Source organism: Mercurialis annua, linkage group LG7 (assembly GCF_937616625.2).
Source record: "Mercurialis annua linkage group LG7, ddMerAnnu1.2, whole genome shotgun sequence".
Lineage (NCBI taxonomy): Eukaryota > Viridiplantae > Streptophyta > Magnoliopsida > Malpighiales > Euphorbiaceae > Mercurialis > Mercurialis annua.
The window spans coordinates 23,522,404-23,540,437 of NC_065576.1; positions in this window are offsets into that span (position 1 = coordinate 23,522,404).

Genomic DNA, 18,034 nt, shown 5'->3' on the forward strand with positions numbered 1-18,034 from the left:
TCAGGCCAGAGTGTTCGCACTTACTCCTCAGGATGCGCGTGCATCAAATGCTGTGGTGCAAGGTACCATTCCGATTTCTTTTACTGATGCTTTGGTATTATTTGATGCGGGTGCGACCCATTCGTTTGTTTCTACTTGTTTTGCTGGGAAATTGGGTAGAGCACCATCTGTTTTGAGTGAACCTCTAGCTGTGTCTACACCTATGTCTGAAGGTGTAGTAGTGGACGTCGTCTATCCTTCTTGTCCTTTGGTTATTCAGGGTAGAGAATTATGTGCTGATTTGATTGTACTTGACGTTCTTTCTTTTGATGTTATCTTGGGGATGGACTGGTTGTCACGCCATTATGCTTCTATTGACTGTCGAGAGAAGTCAGTCGAGTTCAGGATTCCAGGTGGTCTACCTTTTTCCTTTCAGGGAGAAAAGGCAGAGACACCTAAGAATCTGATTTCCGCCATCAAGGCGAAGCGGATGTTAGGCAAGGGTTGCCAGGGTTTTCTTGCTGTGGTTCGTGATTTGGAGACTAGTAGTGGTGATATGCATAGTGTTCCGATAGTGAATGAGTTCACTGATGTGTTTCCAGAGTAATTGCCTGGATTACCACCTGATCGTGATATTGATTTTTGCATTGATGTGGTTTCTGGTACAGCTCCGATTTCGATACCGCCGTATCGGATGGCTCCTGCAGAGCTGAAAGAGTTGAAGGACCAGTTACAAGAGTTGTTGGATAGCGGGTTCATCAGACCGAGTACTTCTCCGTGGGGTGCTCCAGTTCTGTTTGTAAAGAAGAAAGACGGTTCCTTTCGACTGTGTATCGACTACAGACAGTTGAATAAGGCTACTGTCAAGAACAGATATCCTCTTCCTCGCATCGACCAGTTGCAGGGTGCGAAGTGTTTTTCCAAAATTGATTTGAGGTCTGGGTATCATCAGTTACGGATCCGTGATGCAGATGTGCCTAAGACTGCTTTTCGGACTCGTTATGGACATTTTGAGTTTCTGGTTATGTCCTTTGGTCTGACGAACGCACCAGCAGCATTTATGGATATGATGAACAGAGTGTTCAAGCCGTTTTTGGATCAGTTTGTTATCGTTTTCATTGATGACATTTTGATCTATTCTCGGAGTGAGGAGGAGCATGCTTACCATTTGAGGACTATACTACAGACGTTGCGTGAGCATCAGTTGTATGCTAAGTTCTCAAAATGTGAGTTCTGGTTGGATCAGGTTACCTTTCTAGGACACGTGGTGTCGAAAGATGGGATCAAGGTTGATCCGAAGAAGATTGAGGCGGTCATGGATTGGCAAAGGCCAAGGTCAGTTACCGAGATCAGAAGTTTTCTGGGTTTAGCTGGGTACTATCGTCGGTTCGTGCAAGATTTCTCCAGAATATCTGCACCTTTGACTAAACTGACACAGAAGGGTGTCAAGTTTGAGTGGACTGACAAGTGCGAGGCGAGCTTTGAGAAGCTCAAGGAGATTTTGACTACAGCTCCGGTTTTGGCATTGCCTTCTGGCATTGATGGTTTCACAGTGTATTGTGATGCGTCCCGGATTGGTTTGGGTTGCGTTCTGATGCAACATGGCCAGGTGATTGCCTATGCTTCCAGACAGTTGAAGAAGCATGAGGTGAATTACCCTACTCATGATTTAGAGTTGGCAGCTGTGGTCTTTGCGCTGAAAATCTGGAGACATTATTTGTATGGTGCTACTTGTGAGATTTTCACTGATCATAAGAGTTTGAAATATATCTTTGATCAGAGAGAGTTGAACTTGAGACAGAGGAGGTGGTTAGAGTTGCTGAAAGACTACGACTGTACTATTCAGTACCACCCTGGTAAGGCTAATGTGGTAGCCGATGCGTTGAGTCGCAAGTCTTCGGGCAGCTTGGCTCATATTTCTGAGATTGGGCGTAGACCCATGGTTAGAGAGTGGCACAGTTTGATAGCTTCGGGCTATGGTTTTCAGATTTCTCAGACTGGTTGTTTGTTAGCACAGTTGCAAGTGCAACCCGTTTTGATTGATCGGATCAAAGCTTTACAAGCTGAGGATCCACAATTGAAACGGATTATTGAGGAAGTTCAGCAGGATGGAAATTCTGAGTTTACTTTTGTGGATGGTGTTCTGAGACATGGTTCGAGATTGTGTGTTCCGGATTCAGATGGTTTGAGGGACCAGATTCTGGAAGAAGCGCACAAGTCTGCTTATAGTGTTCATCCGGGTTCTACTAAGATGTACCATGATCTTAAGGGTACCTACTGGTGGAGCGGGATGAAGAAGGATGTCGCTGAGTATGTTTCTAAGTGTCTGACGTGCCAGCAGGTGAAGCTGGAGCATCAGAGACCTTTTGGCTATCTGCAGCCACTACCTATTCCAGAGTGGAAGTGGGAGCGGATTGCTATGGATTTTGTGGTTGGGTTACCACGTACTCGACAGGGATACGACTCCATCTGGGTGATAGTTGACCGTATGACCAAGTCAGCTCATTTCCTTCCGATTAAGGTTTCGTATACTGCTTCGAGGTTGGCTCAGTTGTACATCGACAGGATTGTCAGTTTGCATGGTGTACCGGTTTCTATTGTTTCAGACAGAGGTTCTGTGTTTACTTCGAGGTTTTGGAAAGCGTTACAGGAATCCTTGGGTTCTCGGTTGGATTTCAGTACAGCTTTTCATCCTCAGACTGACGGTCAGTCTGAGAGGACTATTCAGACGTTGGAGGATATGCTCAGGATGTGTGTTCTCGATTTTCAGGGTAGCTGGGATACTCATTTGCCGTTGATTGAGTTTTCCTATAACAACAGGTATCATGCGAGTATCGAGATGGCGCCGTATGAGGCTTTGTACGGGCGCAAGTGTAGATCTCCTATCTGTTGGGAGGAGGTCGGAGAGCGTAAACTCTCGGGAGCGGAGATTATTCAGATTACCTCTGAGAAGGTACCGTTGATTAAGCGGAGGTTAGAGACTGCTTTTAGTCGGCATAAGAGTTATGCTGATCCGAAGAGGAAAGACATTGAGTTCCAGGTTGGTGATTTCGTATTTCTTCGGGTTTCGCCTATGAAAGGCGTGGTTCGTTTTGGTGTCAAGGGAAAGTTGGCACCGAGGTATATTGGTCCTTATGAGATTTCGGAGAGGATTGGAGCTGTGGCTTATCGTCTGGTTCTACCGCCAGATATGTCGTTAGTACATCCTGTGTTTCACGTGTCTATGTTGAGAAAGTGCATTTCTGATCCTTCGCACGTGATTGTGCCTCAGAGTGTTGAGATTGACCAGGAGCTGTCCTATGAGGAACAGCCAGTTGAGATTGTTGATACGCAGGTGCGTAAATTTCGGAACAAGGAGATTCCGATGGTCAAAGTTCTCTGGCGCAATCATTCTGTAGAGGAGTGTACTTGGGAGACCGAATTGGATATGCGGAATCGCTATCCTTTTCTATTTCCGTGAGGTACAATATCTTATTTTTTCTGTGACTTTGTAGTCTTTACTGGTGTTACGTGTTGTTCTGATGTGATTTACTTGTCGTGTTAAATTCGAGGACGAATTTTTTAATTAGTTGGGGAGAATGTAATATCCCGTAAAATTTTAATTTTATTTTGTTAATTTCCGACGTGGTTCCGGATGTGTTTTGAGGGGTATTTGAAGTTTCGTAAATTTTTGTGGTTCGATTCATTTTTGGTTCGGTTTTAAAAAAAAAAGGATTTTCTTCTTGGGTTGTGGTTCAACCGAAGTGGTTGAACCACTTCTGGTTAACTCAGGTCTCAACCGAGACCTGAGGTATAATTGTGATTCTCGTTCGAGAATCAAAGGATTCTCGAACGAGAATCCTTTTTCTGGCCTGTTCCCGTTCGGGAACAGGCCCATTCTCGAACGGGAACAGGCCAAATATGGCCATTCCCGTTCGTGAATGGCAGCAGCTCATGGACCCCTTCGCCCGGCCCTGTTCGCACTCGTTTTCGACCCATCACCTCTCGATATTTAAAGTCGACTTCTAAACAGAAAATCTTCACCACTCATCACTGAAACCCTAGCCGTTTTCCGCTTGTCATTTCGCTGAGTATCGAAGCCGTTATCATCTGCCAAAGATCGCTGCCCGGTAAGTTTTCTGATTTCTTGGATTTCCAGATTTTGTTCTTGAACGTCATTGCGTAATTTGGTTCGTTCTCCCTCGTTTCTAGATCGAAATCAGAACCGTTTGATTCCAGACGATCTAGACTCACGTATCTACGTTTCCCTATCTCAGTTTCGCTGAACGGTACGCCGACAATCTCGTTTTAATCAATCCCGTTTCATTGTTTCGGTTGGCTATATATTTCTGTTTTGGCTTTTGATTTTCTGCCGAACCTTTCTGTTTCCCTTTGGCCATGGATTTGTTTGTTTGGCTTATAAATCTCTTGAGTTGTTGTTGTGTAAGTTTTGAATGATTTGGGATCCATCGTTGCTTGACGTTCTTGATTCCGTTTTGAAATTGCCGAATGGTTCATTGTCACTGTGCTTCTTGATTTTGTTTTTCTATGAGATTGATTACTAGCTAGATGATTGTTGTGTGGGATGTGTTTATGATTAGTTTGATGAATTTTAAAGTCGTTAAAGAGTTGTGAGATTGGTTTCGGTTTGAACGTTGTATTACAGTAGCATGAGTTTGGGTTGATGAAGGCTTCTGTTAGGCGGGGCTGTTTTGGTTTTGAATATGAGAAGATGGCCAAATGGCCATATTGGTCTTGAGAATTGTTTAACTAATTCAAAGAAATCCTTAGAGTTAAATTTTACTTTAGTACTTGGAATTTGTTTAATTTACAAATATAATAATTAGAACGAAAGTTGTTTTTAATTAATCTAATATAATTACTCGTATAATTATTTTTGCCTACAATTTGTCGTTTGTCAAAAGTTGGCTAAATTACAATTTAGTCCCTGAACTTATTTCTATAACTTAATTAAGTGGATTTTTGATTTATAACTTTGTATTTTGTATTAATTGTAAATAAAAGTAATTAATTTGATTTTTGGAAATCAAATTGGCTAAATTACGATTTAGTCCCTAATTGGCAAAAGTACAATTTAGTCCTTATTTGGCAAAAGTACGATTTAGTCCCTAAACTTTTATTAACTTAAAATGATTAAGTTTTGATTTGTAACTTGGGTTACTTAGAATTGAAGTTATTGAGTTCCGCTTTTAAAATGGATTATTATTTTGTTAAATTGTTTTATAAATATAAACTTGGGTTTATATTTGATAATTGTTTTGAGTCGGGTTAGACTTGGGTCACTCGACAAGTGAGGTTAGCTTGGTAGTTTATGATAACTCGGCTAACCCACTATTTGGAAATTATTTATTATTTAAAGTTTTTAAATAATATTTATATATTGGATTTTAAGCGGGAACTCAATAGACTTATATTAATTGGGCTTTATTACCTTTTGGATATATTTGTGTTATTTTGGATTGTTTAATTACTACGTGATTATTTGTGCTAGTCTTGTGTGGTGTCTAGTACTCTCTAGAGTTAGGGTCTGATTTTAATAATTATTTTATTTGTCTAGACTCGTCTACTGTTCGTGCTTCAGAGGCGAACCAGAGTTAGTTGCTTGCCGGTATTTCACGCGGATTAGCAAGCTGTGAGTTTGTACTTACTATTTACCGCTTTATTAAGTAAATTGTTATTTTAATATTAAATATATATACTGTACGTATATTTCGAATTGTTTTTATATTATGGCTTCTAGTTGGAACATGCTACCTAATGGGCATCATTAGGACTGCGTGCGCACCGGTATTGATCTGGGTAAGGTATATATGGAAAGGTGGTAACTCGGTGTGAGCATAGCTCTCGGGACCAGGTAGAGTAACTCGGTGTAGCTCAGCTCTCGGGACTCTGGTATAAGTGTGGTCAGTGGTAACTCGGTGTAGCTCAGCTCTCGGGACCAGACCTATTGGATTATGATTATTATTTAGAATTGTGGATTAGGGTTCCAACTATTATCCGTAATATCGTTATTAAATGTTTTAAATGTTTTAAAGGTTTTCCACTTAATAAATGTAGATAGTGGTATGAACTCATCTCAGTATATCTGACCCCGTTGTTTTCCCAATTTTCCCAGGGTTATGATCTGAGAGAGTCGGGTGATCTCCGCATTTACTTTTCCTCGGAGGTTCCATTATTTTGATATACTGTCAAACTATTTTATTCTTAGACCGCAGTAGTTGATTAGACGTCTTTACTATTATTACAGTTGTTTTGTCGGATTGGTTCGACTGGTTATATTGCTCTGGCATGTTTTGTAGTTATATCGGATTATTTATGTTATGCCTATTTTTAGACTCAGAATTGAATAAGCATGTTATATTAACTGTTGATTATTATAACTGCTAGTTTAGGCTGAAGTCTCGGTTGCCCCCGAGCATTGGTTTTCTGCAGGTTTATGTGTTTATGCTTTATATGGGAGGCTAGCTACGGGTTTCGGTACTACATTACCCATACCCTAGCGCCGGTCGCGATTCATGAAAATGGGTCGTGACATTAAGCCAAACCCTTATAAATGTTACGAAACAAAACCAATCGTTTCACCTTTTTAGCAATTTAAGCCAAACATTTACAAACGTTACAAAACAAATCCAAACGTTTCCCCTTTTTAACGATTTATGCCAAACGTTTACAAACGTTACGAAACAAAACAAACAATTCACATTTTTAGCAAATCCAAAACCTTTTTAACGTTTTACGGCGAACATTTTCAAAACTTTACGAAACAAAACTTAACATTTCACTTTTTTAGCAATTTAAGCCACACGTTTACAAACGTTAGGAAACAAATCCAATATTCCCTCATTTTAGTGATTTGAGCCAAACGTTTAAAACGTTACAAAACAAATCCAAATATATCAACTTTTTAGCGATTTATGCCAAACGTTTAGAAAGGTTAAGAAATAAATCTGAACGAGTCACTTATTCAGCAATTTAAGCCAAACGTTTACAAACGCTACAAAACAAATCGAAACGTTTTTTAGTGATTTAAGCAAAACTCTTACAAACGTTGCGAAACAAATCCAAGCGTTTCACCTTTTTAGTGATTTAAGCCAAACGTTTACAAACGTTACGAAACAAATCCAAAAGTTTCCCCTTTTTAGCAATGTAAGCAAAACTTTTACAAACGTTGCGAAACAAAACCAAACGTTTCACCTCTTTAGCGATTTAAGCCTAACGTTTACAAACGTTCCAAAACGAATCCAAATGTTGAACTTTTTAGCGATTTAAGCCAAACGTTTTCAAACGTTACGAAACAAATCCAAACGTTACACCTTTTTAGCGATATAAGCCAAACATTTACAAACATTACAAAACAAATCCAAACGTTTCCCCTTTTTAGCTATTTAAGCCAAACGTTTACAAACGTTACAAAACAAATCAAATGTTTCACCTTTTTAGCGATTTAAGCCAAACGTTTACAAACGTTCCAAAACAAATCCAAACGTTGAAGCTTTTTAGCAATTTAAGCCGAACGTTTACAAACGTTACGAAACAAATACAAATGCTTCACCTTTTTAACGATTTAAGCCAAACATTTAAAAAGGTTATGAAACCAATCCAAATGTTTCACGTTTTTCGCAATTTAAGTCAAACGTTTACAAACGTTACGAAACAAATCCAAATGTTTCACCTTTTTAGCAATTTGAGACAAACGTTTACAAACGTTACGAAACAAATCAAAGCATTTCACCTTTTTAGCAATTTAAGCCAAACGTTTACAAACGTTACGAAACAAATCCAAACGTTTCACCTTTTTAGTGATTTAAGCCAAACCTTTACAAACGTTGCGAAACAAATCCAAGCGTTTCACCTTTTTAGTGATTAAGCCAAACGTTTACAAATGTTACGAAACAAAACCAAACGTTTCACCTTTTTAGCAATTTTAGCCAAACGTTTACAAACGTTACGAAACAAATCCAAACATTTCCCCTTTTTAGCGATTTAAGCCAAACTTTTACAAACGTTGCGAAACAAATGCAAACATTTCACCTTTTTAGCGATTTAAGCCTAACGTTTACAAACGTTCAAAAACGAATCCAAATGTTGAACTTTTTAGCGATTTAAGCCAAATCTTTATAAATGTTTCGAAATAAATTCAAACGTTACACCTTTTAGCGATATAAGCCAAACGTTTACATACGTTACAAAACAAATCCAAACGTTTCCCCTTTTTAGCGATTTAAGCCAAACATTTACAAACATTACGAAACAAATCCAAACGTTTCCCCTTTTTTAGCCATTTAATCCAAACGTTTACAAACATTATGAAACAAAACCAAATGTTTCACCTTTTTAGCGATTTAAGCCAAACGTATATAAACGTTACGAAACAAAACCAAACATTTACAAACATTACGAAACAAATCCAAACGTTTCACCTTTTTAGCCATTTAACCCAAACGTTTACAAACGTTATGAAACAAAACAAAATGTTCCACCTTTTTAGCGAATTAAGCCAAACGTTTACAAACGTTATGAAATAAAACCAAACATTTATTACCTTATGAAACAAATCCAAATGTTTCCAACCGTTACAAAACAACACCAAGCGTTTTCCCATTTTAGCAATTTAAGCCAAACGTTTATAAACGTTACGAAACAAAACCAAACATTTGTAAACATTACGAAATAAATCCAAACATTTCACATTTTTAGTGATTTAAGCCAAAAGTTTACAAACGTTATGAAACAAATCCAAACGTTTCACCTGTGATTGAAGCCACATGTTTACAAACGTGACGAAACAAATCCAAACGTTTCAGAACAAATCCAAATGTTTAAAATGTTACGAATAAAATCCAACCGTTAAACCTTTTTAGCGATTTAAGCCGAACGTTATGAAACAAATCTAAACGTTTCACCTTTTTAGTGATTGAAGCCACATGTTTACAAACGTTACGAAACAAATCCAAACGTTTCAGAACAAATCTAATTGTTTAAAACGTTACGAAACAAATCCAACCGTTACACCTTTTTAGCGATTTAAGCCGAACGTTTACAAAGGTTACGAAACAAAACAAATCGTTCACCTTTTTAGCGATTTAAGCCAAACGTTTACAAACGTTACGAAACAAATCCAAACGTTTCAGCTTTTTAGCAATTTAAGCCAAACGTGTACAAACGTTACGAAACAAATCCAAGCGTTTCAACTTTTTACCAATTTAAGCCAAACGTTTACAAACTTTACGAAACAAATCCAAGTGTTTCACATTTTCAGCAATTTCAGCCAACCGTTTACAAACTTACGAAACAAATCCAAGTGTTTCCCCTTTTTACTAATTTAAGCCAAACATTTACAAAGGTTACGAAACAAATCCAAGGGTTTCACCTTTTCAGCGATTTAAGCCAACTGTTTACAAAGGATACCAAACAAATCCGAAGGTTTCACCTTTTTAGCGATTTAAGCCAAGCATTTACAAAGGTTAAGAAACAAATCCGAACGTGTCACCTTTTTAGCAATATAAGCTAAACGTTTACAAACGTTACGAAACAAATCCCAACGTTTCGCCTTTTTAGTGATTTAAGCCAAACGTTTACAAACGTTATGAAACAAATCCAAACGTTTCACCTTTTTAGCGATTTAAGCCAAACGTTTACAAAGGTTACGAAACAAATCCAAACGTGTCAACATTTTTATCAATTTAAACCAAAGGTTTACAAACGTTATGAAATAAAACCAAACGTTTCACCTTTTTAGCAATTTTAGCCAAACGTTTACAAATGTTTACAAACATTACAAAACAAATCCAAACGTTACACCTATTAGCGATATAAGCCAAACGTTTACAAACATTACAAAACAAATCCAAACGTTTCGCCTTTTTAACGATTTAAGCCAAACGTTTACAAACATTACGAAACAAATCCAAACGTTTCACCTTTTTTAGCCATTTAATCCAAAAGTTTACAAACATTATGAAACAAAACCAAATGTTTCACCTTTTTAGCGATTTTAGCCAAACGTATATAAGCGTTACGATACAAAACATAACGTTTAAACATTACGAAAAAAATCCAAACGGTTCACCTTTTTAGCCATTTAACCCAAACGTTTACAAACGTTATGAAACAAAACTAAATGTTCCACCTTTTTAACGAATTAAGCCAAACGTTTACAAACGTTATGAAACAAAACCAAACATTTAATACGTTATGAAACAAATCCAAATGTTTCCAACCGTTAACAAAACAACACCAAGCGTTTTCCCATTTTAGTAATTTAAGCCAAACGTTTATAAACGTTACGAAACAAAACCAAATGTCTGTAAAAGTTACGAAATAAATCCAAACGTTTCACATTTTTAGTGATTTAAGCCAAAAGTTTACAAACGTTATGAAACAAATCCAAACGTTTCACCTTTTTAGTGATTGAACCCACATGTTTACAAACGTTATGAAACAAATTCAAACGTTTCAGAACAAATCCAAATGTTTAAAATGTTACGAAACAAATCCAACCATTACAACTTTTTAGCGATTTAAGCCGAACATTATGAAACAAATCCAAACGTTTCACCTTTTTAGTGATTGAAGCCACATGTTTACAAACGTTACAAAACAAATCCAAACGTTTCAGAACAAATCCAAATGTTTAATACGTTACGAAACAAATCCAACCGTTACACTTTTTTAGCGATTTAAGCCGAACGTTTACAAAGTTGACGAAACAAAACCAATCGTTTCACTTTTTTAGCGATTTAAGCCAAACGTTTACAAACGTTACGAAACAAATACAAACGTTTCTGCTTTTTAGCGACTTAAGCCAAACGTGTACAAACATTACGAAAAAAATCCAAGCGTTTTAACTTTTACCAATTTAAGCGAAATGTTACAAACTTTACGAAACAAATCCAAGTGTTTCACCTTTTCAGCAATTTCAGCCAAACGTTTACAAACTAACGAAAAAAATCCAAGCGTTTCCCCTTTTTACTAATATAAGCCAAACGTTCACAAAGGTTACGAAACAAATCCAAGGGTTTCACCTTTTCAGCGATTTAAGCCAACTAAATCCGAAGTTTTCACCTTTTTAGCGATTTAAGCCAAACGTTTACAAAGGTTAAGAAACAAATCCGAACGTGTCACCTTTTTAGAAATTTAAGCTAAACGTTTACAAACGTTACGAAACAAATCCCAACGTTTCACCTTTTTAGTGATTTAAGCCAAACGTTTACAAACGTTACAAAACAAATCCAATCGTTTCACCTTTTTAGCGATTTAAGCCAAACGTTTACAAAGGTTACGAAACAAATCCAAACGTGTCACCTTTTTAGCAATTTAAGCCAAAGGTTTACAAACGTTTCGAAACATATCCAAATGTTTCACCTTTTTAGCGATTTAAGCCAAACGTTTACAAACATTAAGAAACAAAACCAAGCGTTTAAAACATTACAAAACAAATCCAAACGTTTGACATTTTTAGCGATTTTAACCCAAACGTTTACAAACGTTACGGAAAAAATCCAAACATTTTACCTTTTTAGCGATTTAAGCCAAACGTTTACAAACGTTATGAAAAAAATCCAACCGTTTCCCCTTTTTTGCGATTTAAGCCAAACGTTTACAAAGGTTAGGAAACAAATCCAAATGTTTCACGTTTTTAGCAATTTAGGCCAAACGTTTATAAACGTTACGAAACAAATCCAAGCGTTTCCACCTTTTTAGCAATTTATGCGAAACGTTTACAAACATTATAAAACAAATCCAAACGCTTCACCTTTGTAGCGATTTAAGCCAAACATTTACAAACGATACGAAACCAATCCAAACGTTTAAGCTTTTTAGCGATTTAAGCCAAACGTTTATAAACGCTACGAAACAAATCCAAACGTTTCACCTTTTTACCAATTCAAGCCAAAGGTTTTCAAACGTTACGAAACAAATCCAAACCATTCTCCTTTTTAGCAATTTAAGTCAAACATATACAAACATTACGAAATAAATCATAGTGTTTCATCTTTTTATCAATTTGAGCCAAGCGTTTACAAACGTTACGAAATAAATATAAACATTTTCCCTTTTTAGCGATTTAAGATAATCATTTACAATCATTATGAAACAAATCCAAACGTTTCACCTTTTTAGCGTTTTAAGCCAAACGTTTACGAACATTACGAAGCAAATCCAAACGTTTCATCTTTTTTACGATTTAAGCCAAACGTTTACAAATGTTACGAAACAAATCCAAACGTTTTACATTTTTAGAGATTTATGCCAAACATTTACAAACGTTACGAAACAAAACCAAACGTTAAAAACGTTACGAAATAAATCCAAACGTTTCACATTTTATAGCAATTTAAGCCAAACGTTTATAAACGTTACGAAACAAATCCAAACGTTTCACCTTTTTAGCAATTTAAGCGAAACGTTTACAAAGGTTACGAAACAAATGCGAAAGTTTCACCTTTTTAGAAATTTAATTACAAACGTTATGAAACAAATACCAGTGTTTCACCTTTTTAGTAATTTAAGCCAAACGTTTACAAAATTTACGAAACAAATCCAAGTGTTTCACCTTTTTAGCAATTTAAGCCAAACGTTTACAAACGTTACGAAACAAATCCAAACATTTCACCTTTTTAGCGACTTAAGCCAAACATTTACAAAAGTATGAAACAAATCCAAACAGTTTATCTTTTTAGCGATTTAAGCCAAACATTTACAAAGGTTACGAAACAAATCCAAATTTTTCATCTCTGTAGAAATTTAAGCCAAACGTTTACAAACGTTATGAATTAAATCCAAGCGTTTTCCCTTTTTTAGCAATTTAAGCCAAACGATTACAAACGTTACGAAACAAATCGGAGTGTTTCACCTTTTTGGTAAATTAAGCCAAACGTTTACAAACGTTACGAATCAAATACAAACATTTCATCTTTTTGGCGATTTAAGCGAAACATTTACAAACGTTACAAAACAAATCCAAACGTTTCACCTTTTTAGCGATTTAAGCCAAATGTTTACACACGTTACGAAACAAATCCAAATGTTTCACCTTTTTAGCGATTTAAGCCAAACGTGTACAAACATTACGAAACAAATCCAAACGTTTCACCTTTTTAGCAATATAAGCCAAACGTTTACATACATTATAAAACAAATCCAAACGTTTCACCTTTTCAGAGAATTAAGCCAAAAGTTTACAAACGTTATGAAACAAAACCACACGTTTAAACCATTATGAAACAAATCCAAACGTTTCATATTATTAGCAATTTAAGCCAAATGATTACAAATGTTACGAAACAAAAACCAAACGTTTACAACGTTACGAAATAAACGTTACGAAACAAATCTGAACGTTTACAAACGTTACGAAACAAAACCAAATGTTTCAACTTTTTAGCAATTTAAGCCAAATGTTTATAAAGGTTATGAAACAAATCCAAATGTTTTACCTTTTTAGCGATTTAAGCCGAACGTTTACAAAGGTTACGAAATAAATCCAAATGTTTCATCTTTTTAGCGATTAAAGCTGAACGTTAAAAAAACGTTACGAAACAAATCCAAGCGTTTCACCTTTTTAGCAATTTAAGCCAAACGTTTACAAACTTTACAAAACAAATCCAAGTGTTTCACCTTTTTAGCAATTTAAGGCAAACGTTTACAAACTATACGAAACAAATCCAAGAGTTTCACCTTTTTAGCAATTTAAGCCAAATGTTTACAAACGTTACGAAACAAATCCAAGTGTTTCACATTTTTAGCAATTTAAGCTAAGCGTTTACCAACGTTATGAAACAAATCCAAATGTTTCACCTTTTTAGCGATTTAAGCCAAACGTTGACAAACGTTACAAAACAAATCCTAGAGTTTCACCTTTTTAGCAATTTAAGCCAAACGTTTACAAAAATGTCGAAGCAAAACCAAACGTTTCACCTTTTTAGCGATTTAAGCCAAACATTTACAAACGTTACGAAACAAAACCAATAGTTTAAAACATTACTAAACAAACGTTACGAAACAAATCGAAACGTTTACAAATGTTACGAAACAAATCGAAACGTTTACAAATGTTACGAAACAAAACCAAACGTTTCACCTTTTTAGCCATTTAAGCCAAACGTTTACAAAACGTTACGAAACAAAACCTTACGTTTAACCTTTTTAGCGATTTAAGCCAAACGTTTACAAACGTTATGAAAAAAACCAAATATTTAAAACGTTACGAATCAAACGTTCAAAACAAATCCAAACGTTTACAAACGATACGAAACAATGCGAAACGTCTCACCTTTTTATTGATTTAAGCCAAACGTTTGCAAACGTTACGAAACAAAACCAAACGTTTCTCCTTTTTAGCGATTTAAGCCATACGTTTACAAGCATTACAAAACAAATCAAAACGTTTCACCTTTTTATCGATATAAGCCAAACGTTTACTAACGTTACGAAACAAATCCAAACGTTTCACCTTTTTGGCAATTTAAGCCATACGTTTACAAACATTACGAAACAAATCCAAATGTTTCACCTTTTTAGCGATTAAAGCCAAACCTTTACAAACGTTACCAAATAAATCCAAATATTTCACCTTTTTAGCGATTTAAGCCAAACGTTTACAAACATTACGAAACAAATCCAAACGTTTCACCTTTTTAGCGATTAAGCCAAACGTTTACAAATGTTACAAAACAAAACCAAACATTTAAACCTTTACGAAACAAATCCAAACGTTTCACATTTTTAGCGATTTAAGCCAAACGTTTTGAAACAAAACCAAGCGTTTATGTCACGACCCATTTTCATGAATCGTGACCGTCGCTAGGGTACGGGTAATGTAGTACCAAAACCCGTAGCTAGCCTTTCGGTTAACATACAATTATAATAAACCTGCAAGAAAACCAATGCTCGGGGGTAACCGAGACTTAAGCCTAATTCTAGCAGTTATAATAGTCAAAATTTAATATTATAAATACTCGTTCAACTACGAGTTTCCAATATGGCATAAAAAGTAACAGAGTAAACAGTATAAACTTGGCAAAGCAATATATCCAGTTGGACCAATCCGACAAACAACTATAATAAAAATAAAGACGTCTAGTCAACTACTGCGGTCTAAGAATAAAATAGTTTGATAGTTCTACTAAAATAAATGGGACCTCCGAGGAAAAGTAAATACGGAGATCACCAGACTCTCTCAGATCATAACCCTGAGAAAAATTGGGAAAACAACGGGGTCAGATATACTGAGATGAGTTTATACCACTATTTACGTTTATCAAGTGGAAAACCTTTAAATCCGTTTAAACATTTAATAACGATATTACGAATAATAGATGGAACTCTAATCCACATTTCTAAATAAATAACATAATCCAATAGGCCTGGTCCCGAGAGCTGAGTTACACCGAGTTACCACTGACCGCACATTTACCATATCCAGATTCCCGAGAGCTGTGCTACACCGAGTTACTCTATTTGGTCCCGAGAGCTATGCTCACACCGAGTTACCACATTTCCATAAATACTTTAACCAGATCATTACCGGTGCGCACGCAGTCCTAATGATGCCCATTAGGTAGCATGTTCCAACTAAGAGCCATAATATAAAAACAGTTCGAAATATACGTACAATATATATATTTAATATTAAAATAACAATTTACTTAATAAAGCGGTAAATAGTAAGTACAAACTAACTGCTTGCTAATCCACGTGATAACCGGCAAGCAACTAATCATGGTTCGCCTCTGAAGCACGAACAGTAGACGGGTCTAGACAAATAAAATAATTATTAAAAACAGACCCTAACTCTAAAGAATACTAGACACCACATAGGACTAGCACACGTAACACGTCGGAATAAAACAATCCAGAACAACAAAAAAATACCGAATAGGTAATAACGCACAATTAATACAAGTCTATTGAGTTCTCGCTTTAAAATCCAATTTACAAATATTATTTAAAATCTTTAAATAAAAATTAATTTCCAAATAGTGGGTTAGCCGAGTTACCAATAACTACCAAGCTAACCTCACTTTTCGGGTGAACCAAGTCTAACCCGACTCAAAACGTTTATCAAATATAAACCCGAGTTTATATTTATAAAATAATTCGATAAAATAATAATCCATTTTAAAAGCAAAACTCAATAACTTCAATTTCAAATAACCCAAGTTACAACCAAAACTTAACCATTTTAAGTTAATAAACGTTTAGGGACTAAACTGTACTTTAGCCAATTAGGGATTAAACTGTACATTAACCAATAAGATATTCGAAATCAAATTAATTACTTTTATTTATAATATAAACAAAGTACAAGGTTACTAACAAAAAACTTACTTAAATAAGTTATTAGAACGTTCAAGGGCTAAATTGTAATTTAGCCATTTTTGATATTCGAAAACAAATATAATTACCCGAGTAATTATATTAACTTAAGTTGTAAAACACTTATCGTAACAAATCACCAATTTATAAATCAATCGAGATCCGAAAGTTATTATTAAAACAAAATCAATTATAAACAACCTTAAGTATTAATTTGTTTAAAGTAAAACAATATGGTGATTGTAATGGCAACTTAGCCATCTCCTTCCTTAAATATCAAGCAAAACCCGCCAACCATATGAACATCAATTTGCAGAATCATCAAACAAATTTCAAAATTCAAAACTTAACAACCTAGCAATCTGTAACATACACCCTCAACCAAAACCAACATCAAACTTCAATCTAAAGTCCGTAAACATGAAATCAAGACAAGAACGAAACAATGATAATCACGGTAACCATTTGTTCTAAGAACGACGAAGTACAATCATAAGAACGAGCTAAGGATTCCTAACCGAGCTTAATCAAATAACAACCCAACATACAAGAGTGATTTATAATCTCTAATATAGCAAAATCATAGCCAAATAAGGTAAAGGAATTCGGTAGTAATGAATTCACAAGAACACATGTTATGCAAGCTTAAGTCGGAAACCGTACGGCAATTAAAACGATGTCGATTACGTACCATTTTGGAAAAATGAGATAGGGAAACATAGATATGTGAGTCTAGAATCTCTGAGATCAAACGGTTTTGATTTCGATCTACAAACGAGAGGGAACGATCAAAAATACGGAATCGCCGTTTAAAGCTAAACCTGAAAATCCTTAGCCAACCTACCGATGATTTTGTGGAAACTTTGAGGGCGATAACGATCAACGATTTCTCAGCGAAAACGGAAGGGAATGACGGCTATGGATTGCTTGAAGAGTGGGGAAAGAATTAGGGTTTAAAGAATACGTGAATATAGGAAGGAATTAGGAGATACGAAGGTCCAAAATACCCTTCTCGTAAGGGTTCTGCTGGTCTCGAACGAGACCAGCAGAATTTGTTGAGTTCTCGTTCGAGAATTGGAATTCTCGAACGAGACTCAGCTCAAAATGCTGGTGTCTCGTTCGAGAATTCCAATTCTCGAACGAGACTTAGTTAAAATGGGTCAGGTCTCTTTCGAGACCAGATTTCAATAGGAACCATACGCAAACCTGAAAATTGAATCGAACCAAAAATTAAATTACGAATTGAACCGCCAACCGAAAAGACTCAAATTATTTCCGAAAATACAATAAATAGATTTAAATTTTTTTTTTTGGATATTACAGTTTAACCTTTTTAGCAATTTAAGTCAAATGTTTACAAACGTTACGAAACAAATTCAAGTGTTTCACCTTTTTAACAATTTAATCCAAACGTTTATAAACGCTACGAAACAAATCCAAACGTTTCACCTTTTTAGCAATTTAAGACAAACGTTTACAAACTTTACGAAATAGATCCAAACGTTTCACGTTTTTAGCTATTTAAGATAAACGTTTACAAACATTACAAAAAATATCCAAATGTTTCACCTTTTTAGCGATTTAAGCCAAACGTTTACAAAGGTTATGAAACAAATCGAAACGTTTCACCTTTTTAGCAATTTAAGCCAAAGGTTTTACAAACGTTTCGAAACAAATCCAAGCGTTTCACCTTTTTAGCAATTTAAGCCAAACATTTACAAATGTTATGAAACAA